Here is a 16,786-nt window from a genome sequence, read left to right as displayed (position 1 = left end):
ATTAGCTAAATTATACTTACATTCAAAAGTGGTTTAAATGTTTTCAAATTTATTTGTGTGCATTTTGCTAGAAACAATGCCATTCAAAAAAGACAAGGAATGCAGATATCAATACAATAATTATTTTAAGTTGTATTGATATATTAATAGACTCTAAGATCCCACTAGATTGGGATCCTAGGATCACAAGCTCTCTGTTTAGATGGTTATTAATTCCTAAACTCCCATACCTAGCAGAGTGCTTAATGTATTATAGGTGAAATATACATATTTGTTGAATGAATGTGTTTTAATCATTCTTATATTTTTACCTTTTGCAAAACATAGAAAATTAAATCTCACTTACAAATAAATTTTAAATATTTAAGTTACTAGTTTTCCTCATAGAAAAATAAACAAATTCTTCGCTCTGATGTTTCTCAAATTGTTTTTAGGTATTATTGCCTAAATATATTTTGTTGTAAGATGTTATAAATATTCTTTAAAAATTCAAAATTAAAAAGTGCTTTACTGTTAAGCGTAATTTAACAGTGCTTTATAACTCAGGATGATGGTCAGGTCCTGAATTGCTGCTTTCATACCCCTTAATACTATTAACCAATGTCTGGCAATTGCTCAGAGGTGTCAAATGGATGACAACCTTATTTACAAACTTTACCTAATACGAATCACCCTTCTTGATTTTGGAGATCTTACTTTTAATATGATCCCACAGAGAAATTGAAGATGATTGAGCGGCTTGTCAAGAAGCTCCTCTGGCACCACCTTTTCTAATTTTCTTCCCTTTTTTTAACCCTTTCAATAGAGTTACTGCCTAGTTTTTTTAAGAGAATTGATGAGGTATTTTGTGATGCAGTCTTTTCAAGAAGCAGCTCTCTGTATTAATCATTTGAATTTGCCATGTAAAGGATATAAATATATATCTCAAAATCACCATACAATGCAGAAAAATAACTACAAATCAAAGTAAATTAAATAAGAAGTTAATGGGGTATAGATTGTAAATGGACAGATACATATTTTTCCTAATAAACACTTGGGCCATTTCCTCCCTGACTTACTCTGTACATGTAATAATAATTCACTGTTTGCAGGTTCAATTATTTCGGTTGTGTTTAGTTTTAGTGGGGCTCTTTGGTACTTTTAACCACTTTACTCTCATTAAAGAAAAAATTTCTTGATTGTTTTCCACTTATTAATGGGTTTTATATATTGAGACAATACTTTTCCTTACATCTTCCAATATTTCTCAAATCAGTTCAATTAATAATTCAGTTATAGTAAAGAGTATTTTTAAATTTATAATGGTCCTGACGCTGTGTATTGCCTGGTAGAATTTACTTTGCCTTTCTTTATTATTTTTTTTAATTTTGACCTGTTGATTTTGTGTTTCAGTACTCAGTATTTGTCTTCAAATGTGAACCTTTCATTGTATACCTCTTCCTGTAGATGATGTATAAGTCATTTCCTCACCACCTCTATGATAGCTAGAGTGCTCCATATCTCTTAACAATCTCTATTTCCTTCCTTACTGTAAGTTGTCCATTTTAAAAACAAAACATATTTAAAAAAATTTTTTTTCTCACTCACAGGGTGACTTATTACTAGTGAGACAGCTTTTAGAAACATCGCAAAAAAAAGAATTTTAGGGGCCGGCCCCATTGCCTAGTGGTTAAGTTCCGTGTACTCAGCTTCGATGGTACGGGTTGGGTTGCTGGGCATGGAGCTTCACCACTTGTTGGCTGCTGTGCTATGGCGGTGATCCACATACCAATAGAGGAAGACTGGCACAGGTGTTAGCTCAGGGACAATCTTCCTCAAGCAAAAAGAGGAAGATTGGCAACAGATGATAGCTCAGGGCAAATCTTCGGGAAAAAAAGGATTGTAAATTGAAATTATATTATCATAGCAGATATCAAATGATAATGTTACCTACCTTTTCAAATAATTCTATTTAATAAAAAACAATTTATTCTTAGGAAACCAATTTTTATGTTTCTATTCAATTATTTTATATATTCTTTAAGTTTTCCCAGCAAAAATTTAAACATATGGTTTATAGTTGCCGAGATCCTTTTTGGACTCCTTCTAGTAAATACAAGTTATATTTTAAAATCAGAATTCTTCAATACACTGGGTAACTATTCCAACAAATAGTTCCATTTAAGTTACCTCCAAACCTTGGGATTGGTACTTGCAGTAGCATAATTTGTCTTTTACAATAGCATTAATTAAATATAAAGCATCCTAGTTATTTTTTCTAGTTTCTTTTAGTTCTCAACTCCGTTTATTTTAAATGACAACAAAACAGTTGGAATTTGAATTAACTTATTGAGAATATCCAATATTTAATATCAGAAAGCAATTAGAAATTAAATAATATTTCCAATATGTCTTCATTTCCTATGGCTACTGTAACAACACAACACCAATTTATTCTCTTACAGTTCTGGCTATCAGAAGTCCAAAAGGAATCTTTATGAGCTAAAATCAAGTTGTTGATAGAGCCAGCTCCTGCTGGAGGTTCCAGGGCAGAATCCATTTCTTGCCTCCTCCAGAATCCAGAGCTGCCAGCATTCTTTCGCTACATCCCTCCAATCCCTTCCTCTCTCCTTACAGTGCCTTATTCCTCCTTTGATACTTCTTTCCTCCCTTTTGTCAGGACCTCTGTGATTACAGTTAGAGCCCACCTAGATAATTCAGGATAATCTCCCCATCTCAAGCATTTTAACTTGATGTCTCTTTTACTGTGTGAAATAATTCATCCACAGGTTCCAAGTTCCAGGAATTAGGATGTAGATATCTTTGGTGGGGTTGGAGAGAGACTTGTTCAGTCTATCACAGTCAATATTACCTAAACTATAAAGTATATGGGACATCACTCCTATGAAAAATATTTAACTGGTATTCTATGAAAATATCTGCCAATTAGAATTAGTATTCTACTTCAATATTTATTGAGTTAGCATTATGTTACCAGATATCACGAGATACAATAGGGTTTTCTAGAACAAAATTGAAAGATTTCATCATGTTTACTACTGTTTCAGAAATATTCCCAATTTAAATCTAAAAATTTAAATCTAAATATTTCTCACATGTACAATATGTTTGGTAGTTTCATATTAATTGGAAAAGTCAATTTTTCTAACTGGGTGTTTTGTGATATAGTAGAAGCATTATGAGGTTTACAACCAAACAAACTTAGTTTGCATCATGACCTTGATTCTCTGGTTGTTTAACTTCTCTAAGTCTCAGTTTGCTTTCTTATAAAATAAGGATAATAGATAATTTTCCAGATTATTTTTTGTAAGGATAAAATGAAGTAGTTTTGCAAAGCATCTAGCTTGTTTTCTAGCATGTGAGAAATGCTCAATGCCTTTAGGTCACTTACCTGTAAGATATGAAAGACTGTATAATAAATTTGCTTAATAATACAGCATTCTTAAAATTGTTACGATACTCTTCTTCTGCTCTGTCATCTGCAAGTAAAACTAAATTACAAAATCTTGGCATGTAATGTATGTTAGTTTTGCATAGTATCATTCAACATTCTGCATTGATACATAGGTAATATGCTAAAAGCATATAACATAAAAATAACTTTGCATTATTTAAATTATTAAATTTCAGAATATCTTATGGGAGGCATCACAATGGAATTATGTTCAACAGACAAACATAGAAATTGGTAGGTGAGCACAGATTTATGGAGGTGACTTTAATTACAGTTGGTCCAGATCTTCCAAGACCATCAACCTGTAGAGATCAGGCAGCTCATAACAGGTTCTACTCTTTTACTGTACTTGATTGTGACATCTGTTTCTTCAACCGATACCCTAAAATTTGAACATTTTTTAACAATGTATTTCTAGGCAGAACTAAAAATAAGACCCACTTAAAGGAATTTTAAAGAAAGGAATTAGAATAATTCAATAGATGGAGTACTCAATGATGAGACACTAAAATAATTATATGATTTTTCAGCCTGGAAATAAAGAGACTCAAAGAATATAACTGACATCCCCAAAATTAAAAGAGAGAGAGAGAGATAGAGAGAGGAAGAAAGAAACTTAGATTAAGGTCATAGAAAGCATAAAACTAGTGCAAAAGTCCCAAACTACTAAGATTCACTATTTATTCAAGATGCAGCTCAGAAGGCAGCTATTCCACATAGTTCCTCTTGCCTTCTTTTCTCTCCTTTTTTCTTTACCCCTGGTAGATTAGGTTCCCATGTTATTAACCAAAAAGAAAAAAAATGTTTTTTCCTTACATCTGTCATAGTATTATTAGGTAAGCTTTCTAGGGTCTCAAATAGCCACTTCTTTCTTTCTTTTTTTTTAAGATTGGCACCTGAGCTAACATCTGTTGCCAATCTTCTTCTTCTTCTTTTGTCCTCCTCCCCAAAGCCTCCCAGTACATAGTTGTACATTCTAGTTGTAGGTCCTTCTAGCTGTGCCATGTGGGCCGCTGCCTCAGCATGGCCTGGTGGGTGGTACCATGTCTGCAGCCAGGATCCAAACCAGTGAAACCCTAGGCCACAGAAGCTGAGCATGTGAACTTAACTACTTGGCCACAGGGCTGGCCCCTGGCCATTTATTTCTTTTTCCTAATTCCTAATTCACTGCCTGAAACATTGCAAGAACCAAGTAATGTCCTTTGAAAAAAGGGATATAGGCATGAATGCACGAGCAATCTTTAAAATATGACACTGTAATTTTACAATAACTAAAATAAATACTTACTAAGTAAATATTGCTGATTTAAATCACTAAAAAAGTTAAAGGACTTACAGATATAGTGATATTATTGTGAATATTATTGTTACTAATATGTTAGAAATATCAGTGGTATAATTCTGTTTTCAGAAGACTGCTAATGATACAGTGACATGATTTTCTGAAGACCTTCCAAGTCAGAAGCCAAGTACAAAGGAGGTAGCCAAGGAAGAATGGCATTTTTATAGGAGTTGATAAATGAAGGAAGATTGGATATTGACCTAATATGCAATAATATTATCTTACATGATTCTTTTGTTCCTGTCAAATTTATGATGAAGGCCATAGCATGATTTTTCTATTTTTCACTACTTTAGTTCATTTTGGAACCAGACTATAAGTATAATAGACAATTGTAGGTTCTATAGTCTGACCCAACTATACAGGAAAAGTATACTTTTATCAAGTATATTTTTATATCAAGAAAGATATAGGAGGAGTTGATATTCCTAGATATAAAATTTCAAAGTCAAACTAAAAAAAACAAATCAAAACAAAACTAATGTGTATTGTATTGCAAAATATTTTAAGTGAAGTAGATAATTATTTCAAGTCTTCAGCATAAACAGAGCAACACAAAACATCTACCATTTCAATAAGTCAGAAAAAAATATAATCTGAATTGTGGCATTACGTTTAAATTGGTTTATCAGAAGAATTCTTGGTTCAGAGTTTCCAGAACAGAGAGATTTTTCCAAAATAACTGTAGCCTGAGATTAGTGCTGGATTAAATCACTCGCAAAACCAAGACTATCCACCATAAGTACTTCTTTTCCTCTATTATTTTAAACCTAATCTGTATGTTATAATAAGGAACAAGCCCCAATCCAAATGGTTGGTGAGTGGCCAAATGATGGCAGCAAGTCCTTTCTTCCAGGTACTTCAAAGGCTGCGTCAGGACTTGTTTTTCCCCTGTGGTCATAATTTCATTCTCTTACGGGTAATACGTCCGTGGCTGCTGTTGACCAACTGCTACTGACAGTGACTTTTGTTTCCTTCTGGGGAGGTGGCTAGGCCTCTTTTTGAGCAATTTTTCTGTGTGACATTTAGCCCAGAAAGAAATACTTTATTTTCCTGGATGTTCTTGACCTCCAAAGTCAAATGACCTCCCTCAAAGCCTTTCTGATCCCACATATATGTCCATTCTCTTGCCTTTATCCAGATTCCTCACTCACAGGCACTGAACCACTCTCAAATGCTGTCTTTCCTCTTAAACTTGGCCCTTTCTAAGAGAGTCCCGCCCTGCCTTGCCCATAGTTCCTCAATTACCTCCTTGTCTAACCTCCTTCACCTCAGCTCATCTCAAAAACTACATGCTCCTCAAGTTTCCACTTAGCCACTAATTTAACATTAAACCTAAAATTATGCTAAGGCATAGGGGATAGAGAGGTGAATAAAACATAGTCCTCTCCCTAAGAAAGCTCATGATCTAGCATGGAAAAGTGACAAATATTATTGTTATATAGTAACTGATAAAGTCATTGTAAGAGATAGGCATCGGATTTAATGGTGAACATGAAATGGACTCTGTCTGAATACCGTCCTTAGAGAGTGGAAGGACATCCTGTGTACAGTATGAACTAGAAGAGAGGGATGGCATTCTAGGAAAAAGGGTAGGGAGGCAATAAACTGCATATTATGTGTTAATGATGTTCCAGAGGGTGTCGAGAGTGAGGCAAGGGCCGGAACAATGAACATCTTATTTACCATCTTAACGAACTTAGCCTTTTTCCCTTAGGAAAAGGGGATACATCAAAGAGGTTTTAATCATGAAAATGGCATGACCAGATTTACAACTTATACAAATTACTCTAATAAAAATGTGGAATAATGAATGCAGGTAGACAATATTACAACAACATGTCAAAAAATGATTGTTGAAGTTGGACCCTTACTTTATGCCATATATAAAAAATAACTCAAAATGGATCAGAGACCTAAAGGTAGGAGCTAAAACTATACAACTCTTAGAAGAAATTGTATGTGGCAATGATTTCTTGGATATGACACTAAAAGCACAGGCAATAAAAGAAAAAAAAATACACTGGACTACATCAAAATAAAAAATTTGTGTATCATAGGACACTACCAACAAAGTAAAGAGACAATCATGGAATGGGAGAAAATATTTGCAAAACAGATATCTAGTATGAGGTTAGTATCTAGAATATATGAAGAATTTCTATAACTCCACAATTTAAAAAACCCAATTAAAAAAGTGACAAAAGACTTGAATAGACATTTCTGGAAAGGAAATATACATATGATCCATAAGCATGCGAAAGTATATTCAACATCAGTAATTATTAGGGAGATGCAAGTCAAAACCACAATGAGATAGCACTTCACACCCAATAAGATGGCTACTATCAAAAACAAAATAAAACAAAAAGAAAATAAAAATGGTGAGGATGTTGAGAAATTGGAACCTTGTGGATTGCTAGTGGGAATGTAAAATGGTGTAGCTGATATGGAAAACAGGATGGCATTTCCTCAAAAATTAAAAATAGAATTAGCATATGATGCAGCAATCCCTCCTCTAGGTATATGCCCAAAATAATTGAAAGCAGAGACTCAAACATATATTTGTATATCTATGTTGACAAATAGAAATGGCAAGCAATAGTATATATTGGAGTATATGAGGAAGCTATTTGGTGTAAACCTAATTCGGCCTGACTTTGTTTTTTCCAAAAGGGCCTGACTGTGGCCATTGAGGACGCATTGTATATCTGCTTTAAACATTTCCTATGGCAAGAACAAATGGCCTTAAGATAAAGGTGCAACTCCCCACCCCCCCCACATTGGCATTTCCTTAAGGATAAGCATCTTTCTTTAGGCTAGGAACTGATTGCTGTGCTCACCTGTGACCACACAGCTCGAGACAATAGACCTGCCACCCTGCTGTGTTCACTAAGACAGCAGACCTACCTGCTGTTTCCATCAATCACTGTGCCAACAGAGCAGTCTCACGACTATTGTAAAAGGGACATTTCAATCATATGTGAAACATCCTGTTTGGGGGTATATAACCATTCTGTGCACCCCACTTCTTCGGTGCCCTTTCTTCCTTTGGGGAGAAAGGCCCTGGGCCATGGTCCTCACATTTTACCTCAGAATAAACTCTCCCAAATTTTCATTTATAGATTGGTTATGGATTGTTTTCATTGACACTGTTCATAGCAGTATTACTCATTGTAGTCAAAAGGTGGAAGCAAACCAAGCATCTGTCAATAGATGAATGGATTAACAAAATGTGTTTCACATATATACACACACAATGGAAATATTTAGCCTTAAAAAGAAAGGAAATTCTGACACAGTTACAGCATGGATGAACCTTGAAAACATTATGCTAAGTGAAATAAACCTGTCACAAAAGCACAAATGTTGTATGATTCTACTTATGTGAGGTACCTAGAATAGTCAAATTCATAGAAACAGAAAGTAGAACGGTGGTTGTCAGGGGCTGGGGAAAATAAAAATAGAGAATTACTGTTTAACAGGTATAGAGTTTAAGTTTGAGAAGATGAAAAATGTTCTGAAAACATATGGTGGTGATGGTTGCACAACAATGTGACTGTACTTAATGCCAGAGAACTATATACTTAAAAGTGGCTGAATGGTAAATTTTATGTTATGTGTATTTTACCACAATTAAAAAACCAATTTGTGAGCTAAATTTGAACAAGTACTATCAGGGACAAAAAGAAATGACTTGAGAAATATCCAAAAGATAAAATGGCAGCAAATGAGGAAAGAGAATAGTGAATGAATATTTCTGGTATGAGCTGATTTTACTTTACCTTCCTCCTTGTCAATTTTCAGCAGTAGTAGTCTACATATACCAGAGAGGGTATATAGGGTTGTCTTTCATATGGCGGGAGCTACAGACCAGATGAATCAGAATGATGGTGGGGGGTCTCCAAAGCATTTTGAGTTTTAATAAGCTTCCTGGGTGACTCGAAGGATTTAGAATCATAAAATTGAGGAGAAAAGACATATTAGGAGATTGAATTTAGACATCTGGAAAACACCAGGCTTAAGGGAAAGAGGGATAAGCGGTATTCAATATGGAGACAGAAGAAATGATCAAACAGATGCAAGATGAGTCATAAGAGGTAGGTGGAAGCTAACCAGACATGTTCCTGAAATACGGGAGCAATTAACTCTGTCAAATGCAACAGGGAAGTCCACTAAATAGAACATATGTTTACTGGGTTAAAAAAATAGGCCATTACTACTAACATTAGCAGCGGCGTTGTCAAAACAGTTGTAGAATCATAAATCCAATTGACATGGGTTAGGGAAAAAATCAAATCACTTGATAAGAGTTAAGTAGTGAAGGGCAGATCATGGTTTAAAAATAAGGTTTAATTAGAAGGAGAAGAGAGAGAAGAGAGGAGACACAGCAGCTAGAGGACTCATTAGAAAAAATAACTCTTCTTTTAAATTCATGTAAATGGGATGTGAGCATGTTTATAGACTGGAAGTAGAAATCCAGTAGAAAGGGTAAAAAAGACACATACAAGAGAAAGGAGAAGAGAGAGAAACATTAAGGTTACAGCCAAGGAAAAAGCAGACTTGATCTGGACAACGCCTCTTCTGGATTTGCAAGTCCTGTTCCAAGCCACACATTTTTTTCAACGAAAAATGAAAAACCTTTTAGCTCATAATTATTTTCTTTCCCAAGAAACTATGACAACACTTACCTTGTGCTTCAAATTTTAGGTAGATGTTCCAGAAATTCAGATTCTAAACATTTCTAATCATCCCAGAGTTTGCCGTCTTTTCTGCCTCAGTTTGAGGCTCATATAGAAGCCTGGGAAAATTTATATTCCTTTTTAAATTTTACTTCCTCTCTAAGGATGAGTGCCCGGGGGCACATCTATACATGCACGTAGAAAGGAAACGTTGCATGTGTGGCTCTCCTCCAAGTGAGGAGTTAAGGTGGGGCCAGCTGGCCAGAGCAAAGCTATTGGAGCAGTCATCTCCTACAAGACATCATAAGGTCCTTGCAGAGGCAGCTTCATTTTCAGGTGCTGAATCTTGATCCTACTGTTGTTTCATTTGTAACACACTAGTTGCACAAGAGATTAAGAAATGCTTCAGGAGTAATAGAAATGCGAAAGAGCACCCTGCAATGAAAATCTCACCTCTGGCACTGTGAACAAATTATGCTACCGTGTGTTCATTTCCTCTTCAGGAAAAGGAGCAATTGAAGTGAGGACCCATCCAACTTAGACTATAAAATATGCTCTAGGAAATTAGTTTCTGAAAGTTTGATGCAGGAAGTCTATTATATTACTAGAAAAACGTGGATTATGTTACCTGATGTCTTCTGTGGAATGAAATTATTAAATTCCCCAATCCCAAAAGAACACCAAAGGAATCGTGCTAACCCAAAGATGTATGTTAATACTTTGGACAGCCTTAGAGAAATTTAGAAACAATTTGTCCCATACGAAAAATGGGAATCCTGCTCAGATTAATACAACTGGAGGACCGGGAGATTCAAGTAATTAAGCTAATTACTACAAACAGGAAGATGAAATATACCATGACACACATGGGCACACACACATACACGCACAAAACCAATAGAAGTGTTTATCAAAGTGACTCTCATACTGAACATATTTAGTGTACTTTATATTCACTGGAAAATACTTATTTTTTAATTTACTTTTTCCATCATAGGAAAGCACTTGAAAAAATCAGTTATGTCTTTACTCGTGATGAAAACTACAAGCATATCTGAAAGGTAGTTTTAAAATCCACTGTGCTCATCTGCAATTCATAGTAATGAATTGTTAATAGTTAATAGTTTATTATGTAAGAACTAAAAAAAATAACACGTAAAAATATTTACCACGCTTCATTCTCTATCTTTGGTAGAGTTGCACACACTCGGTAAGCTTCAAGGCAGTCTTTATTAAATGCTCCTTCATTTCCTTTTCCACTGTGTCTCTTTTTCTCTATTTCACACTTGGGTTACTGAAATGCCTAGCCAACCAATGTTCTTTTCTCCAGTGTTTCTCCTTTTTTAGCCAGTCCATCCTCTTCAACGAGTTATATTTTCTAAATGAAAATTTTAGTTATGTCAGATTCCTGCTCAGAAACTTTCAATTGCTCCCCATTGTCTGGAAATTCCCCAACATTGCTTTAAGGCTCTTCATTTTTGGAAAAAAACTTGATTTTCCAGAATGTTCTGCCAATTATGCCACTGAACGAATACTAATACTAATGTTAAACAGGACTGCTTCCACCTCCTAGGTCTGTCCCTGGGTTTTATGGCTTCGATGCCTTGGCTGCTACTGCTCATCAGAAATTCCTACTTTTCCCTGTCAAAATCTTAACTTTATTTTTGAAGCATTTGAGGATACTATCTCTTCCATGATACCTTTTCCAGTCCCAATGTAGCGTATCTTCCCTCATTGGTATTCTCACAAACTCCCTTTCCATTTCTATAAGAGATCCCACAATTATCTTTTCATACATCTACTTTTCTACATATTTTTAAGTTTTAGCATTCATGGGATAAGAAAAGGCATTTGGAGTCAGAGGGGATCACCTCTTAATCCAGACTTCATCACTTACTGGGTGACTGTGAGAAAGGTAACTTCTCTATGAGTCATTTTCCCGCTGCAGAGTGAGAATAGATTGCTTACAGAATTAGGAGAGCTGGTGCATGCAGAAATCGACAAGGCATTCATAACCACATATAGAGTACAGTTTGAAAAACAATGGCTGTATACACTAGGAGAATAGACAATGCTAGAATTTTTCATGGCTGTACTAAGTGCCTGGCTCATATTACGTATGTAATAATGTATTGATTTATATCAAGGCTTATTTCCAAAGTATATCATGACTACCAAATACTGGGTATTAAAATAAAACCTGAAGATTTCAAGCACAAATCTACGTAAAATTTGGAATCTAGATGCTTGTAAACTGACAATTTTGTTTTGATTAATTTTTTTTCTCTACTTATTCCTCTTGTTTCCCCTTTGTAGGAAGGGGTGTATTATATTAATCCTAAAATAAGTAAGCTACATCATATTGCATTATATATTGACTAAACTTATACAGTATTTTTTTTGCTGCTGTACTATAATCATTTTCTTCCTTGCTGACTTTCCAAAAATTAGTCGCAATGAAAGTTTTAAGCCTTTACTACTATAGATAAATTTCCTATTAAAAAAAAATCTTATTTTTCAAGGACCAACAATTACGAAATTTAGATGTGGAAGTTAACTTTATGACACATTTTCTTTTATCTCATAAAAAGAAATTGTCCAAATCCAAAGGAAATAAGACTTTGAGTATACATGAATATTAATAAATATAAAATTTCTCTTGCCTCAATATCACTTTATTTTACTCTACTGATTTTCACTGCCAACAAGTGCATTAATGTGTAGTATTTTCAGGGGGAGTTAAGAGAGTGAACATCTTTTTGGCAAAAGAAAGTAAAGTGTTCTAATTATATCTACATGAATATTGTAGTCTGCACTTACTATAAACCTACACAATTTTGGATAAAAACTCTCAAAAAAGATAAATAGCACAGTTCCTTGTAACTCATGATTCTCATAAAATATGTTTATTTTAACTTGACTTTAGTCAAAATTGCAATATTGGATATTTTATATAGGCAGTTCGTCTCTTTCTAGAATGCCACACAGGCACAGAGGACAATTCTAAAATTCTGTCAATTGCGTTAATACATTTTGAGTTGTTCACCTTCTATTATTACATAAAATTCCCAGGATGACTTGAATTTTAACCCTTATGAATTTTGATATAGATTCAGGCTGAATCTCTACAAATTTACAAATCTGAAATTCTAAGCTTTTCTCAGGTTTGGAGGGAATTGACAATTTTCTAATATCTTAATGTTCATTGAATTGAATAATATAATCATTATATTTGACCAAACAAATACTTTTTGGTAAATTTGGTTTAAAAAAATGTCCCTGCTATACTTATGTAGCTAAAGTCAGAGACACATCTGAAATGACAAAGAAAACATTCCAAAGAACCTGGAATATCTTTAGTCTGAATAGTTTAGCTGCAGTAAAATATTAGTAAATCATTTTAAGTAAGGCTGATCTATCAAGTGGTGAAGTTTTATCTGGTTGTAAACTGTTCCTGTAACTGGAATCAGTTAATTCTCTGTAATCACTTAGTGGGTGCAGGAGAAGAAGGAAAAGGAGAAGAGAAAGAGAAGAGTGAGCGTTTTTACTCTGGCGCCTCACAGACACTAATTTCTTCCACTTAACTAGTTGATACCCAGAGAGTAGTTAACTTAGCCTGAGGTCCAGGTTACAATTTCTACCATCATTTCTGTTTGCAGAATCACTTTTTGAGTACTCAAACACACCACATTCCAAATCAATTGAATCCTTTATGTGCAAAAGAAAGAAAATTAAAATGTGCACAAAAGCCATGATTCCTATGATAAATAATGGATTCAAATAAATAAATAAAAACAGGGTTTCTTTAATGGTTTTAGTAGTAGAACTAATCAAGCTACTCAAACTTTTAGTAAAAATTAATTCAAATTGGGGATGGGAAGAAAATTCGGAAATATATGTATAACGTTTTCAGCAATATCTACTGATATGAATGTGATTAACAGAATCATTAAAATAAAAATAATTCAAAGTAATCATCTTCAAATCAATATTTGATCAATATTTTAAAAGTAACCTTCTGGTCAAATTTACAAATTAAAGTGATGATAAGAGATTATAAATTTATATACTGGTATATGGAAATTATCTTTTTTCCTGTACGTTTCTCTGTCCAGATAGCTATTGTATTGAGAGTAATGACTGGTTCTGTTTCATCGTCTTTTAATATGAATTACCTGTAGAGTTTCTCCTTGGTGCTCTATGAATGAGTATTAATCCAATAAGACAAGAGATATTCTTTCATTTGATTATTTAAAAATGAAAAAGAATATAAAATCTGGCCACTCTATTAAAAGGTCAATCAAAATTGGCCAATTTCTAGCAAGGACTACTGTCAGTTGTCAAGTGACGAATATAATGTCTCTGGTTGATTTACCCCACACCCACCTCATTTCCCAGCTGAATATGAAGACTTGGATGTTTTGTGTGTGTGTGTGAGGAAGATTGTCACGGAGCTAACATCTGTGCCAATCTTCTATTTTACGTGGGATGTTCCACAGTGTGACTTGACGAGCAGTGCTACGTCCGCGCCTGGAATCTGAACCTGCAAACCCCAGGCCACGGAAGCCAAGTGGAGGAACTTAACCACTACACCACCAGGCCAGCCCCAAGCCCTTCTTATTTTTAACAGTAAGAGTAATGAGTATCATTGAACATAACATTCCCTCTGCATTATCACGCTGCTTCTTCTGAAAATGGTCAGAATGACAGTCACCTGACATGTCACATGTATGGTTTATTGCCTTAAATGGTTTGCTGCCATTGGTGGCTCTCTTCTCACTTTCAAAAGGCATTTCACTATCTGCTACTTTTTCTCTTTGCCTCGTCGTCTTCATACAGTAATTTTTCGAAAATGCAGCAATTCTTTCTTCTCAGCAAAATCTGTCTGCTGCTGTCATTTCGTGGGCATAAATATTCTGCTTCAAATCAGGCTGAAAAATGTTCATATAAAAATTCTCTGACTCATTCACATGATAGAAACAATACAATTTCATGGTATTATTAAATAATTAGTTAGAAATCCATTCACAATCCAGCTCAGTTATTAAGGGCGAGTTGCCTTATTTATGACTTCACTAAGCCATTAGATAGTAAGGATGTCCAAATGAAGCTAATGTTCCCTAACCAGAAATGTCCAAGGCCATGATGATTTCTTAAAGACTGATGACGTACATCTTGTTTTAATGAATGCTTAACAATATAGCCCTCATTTTAAAATTAAATCAATTTTTTAAAAAGCCATTCTCAGAGATATAGTATTCTTTATATTTATATGCATTCGTCTGAACAGAAAATAATTCACACAAATTATTCATAGTGTGCTTTTAAAAAGATGAAGATACCTATTGCAAGTGTCCCATGGCTCTGTTGGACTCTATATATAGCTGCATAAAATGTTGTGGCTATGCCTTTTTACATGACAGAATATCTTCAAGGATGTACATTCTTAAATATATCATTTACTTTACCTGGACATCAAGGATTTTTTTCCAACACCTCAGCATTTCAAATACTAAATAAAAAGCATTACCAATTTTAGTTCTACATGGATATATTCTTACAGTATATTTCTGCCACTAATAAATTGGATTAAATGCAATGCTGTGAATTAGTCAAGAAATACACAAAAATGAATTTACAAACAGGTTATTTTAAAACATTATCATTCATAGTCCCTTTTTGAAGTTGAACTTTTCTCTGATATAACTGAAACTGTGAAAACATACTTTTACCGGGCCGGCCTATGGCCAAGTGGTTAAGTTCACAAGCTCTGCTTTGGTGGCCCAGGGTTTCCCTGGGTCAGATCCTGGGCGCAGACACAGCATAGCTCATCAGGCCATGCTGAGGCGGCATCCCACATAGCACCACCAGAGGCACTCACAACTAGAATATACGACTACATATCCGGGGGCTTTGGGGAGAAAAAGAAGAAAAAGGAAGAATGAAAAAAAAAACAAGACTAGCAACAGATGTTAGCTGAGGTGCCAATCTTTAAAAGAAAACAAAACATACTTTTATAACTGTCAACAAAGATAATCTAATAAATAATGCCCCTTAAGTATTTATTACACCATGTGAATATAACAGAGAACCATATGTGACAAGGTTCAAAATAATTCAAAAATCTAAGTTACCAGGTTCATATTTCCAGTCAGATTACAGGTTATTAACTTTGCCTTCTCCAAATGTAAAGGCACAAGGGATTTCTCGAATTCTAAGAAAGCAATTATGCCTTTCAAGGCCTGCAGAAGGAATTCAAGGTGGGTAAGATGGGCTGAACACTGAGGAGTGGAGATAAAAATTCTGGAGATGAATATTCAGCTCAGGGAGTAGGGAAGATCAGCAGCTCCAGATAATAGAGAATAAAATAAGACTCCTGAAGACAACACATCTTAGGCCAACTACTATTTGCCCGATTTCTTTCCTTTTACTAATGCTTTCCCCTGCCACTATTCTTTACTTCTAATCAGGGTTGTTTCCTCCCTAGTCCACTGAATAATAGACTAGTGCTACAACTACACAGTGTCTTCCCCAGCCAAAACAAATCCACAGTCCTCTGTCTATCTACCTATCTACCCACCCATCTATCTATTGTTGGTAGTGTTAGGGAAACAAAGATAGGGTTAAATGTTTCTCTTTTCTTCTTCACCTGCCCATCTCTTTTTCATACAGCCAGAGAGTAGTAAAAACCAACACACACAAACTAAGTTCCCAATGCATGGACTAAAATCAAACACAAAGACAGACAAATAAAAACCATTCGCATGTCAGGAGGAAATATCAAAGAAACATCTTCACAGAAACTAGGCCCAGCGCTTTGCCCTCCCACCTGGGGCACTTTCTGGGAATCGTGAATGAAGAAATGGAGCAGGCCCTGGAAAGCTGCAGGCATGTGCAGAGTCGCAGGGCTGGTGCAAACAATGGTAGAAGGGTTCCCTTCTCCATTTCTTTCTCTTTACTCTCCTTTTTTTTTTTTTTCCTGTTAACTCCATTTTGCCACCAAGGGCTCCACAGAAGTGAAAGAAGAATGCGAAGGAGCATCCTTGAGAATGAAGAGTGAGGAGAGGGGGAGCTTTCAAGGGCAGAAGGAGAAAAATGCTTGGTTTCAAAAACACTGAACTGCAGTGATTCTTAGGTGGTTATTCCAAGGTGAGATCTTTGAGTGACTCAGATTATTGAAATTGTCAAGGTGTATAATCTTAAGTAGCTCCTGGTTTAGTATAGTTTTAAAAATCAATTATCCAAATGAATAGCCATTTGTAGTCCAAACTTAACTAATTTTAGGAGGTTTGGTTCATAAAATTA

The sequence above is a fragment of the Equus caballus genome, chromosome 17 (assembly GCF_041296265.1).
Source record: "Equus caballus isolate H_3958 breed thoroughbred chromosome 17, TB-T2T, whole genome shotgun sequence".
NCBI lineage: Eukaryota > Metazoa > Chordata > Mammalia > Perissodactyla > Equidae > Equus > Equus caballus.
The sequence above is the reverse complement of the archived record's forward strand: the minus strand, read 5'-3'. Positions refer to the sequence as shown.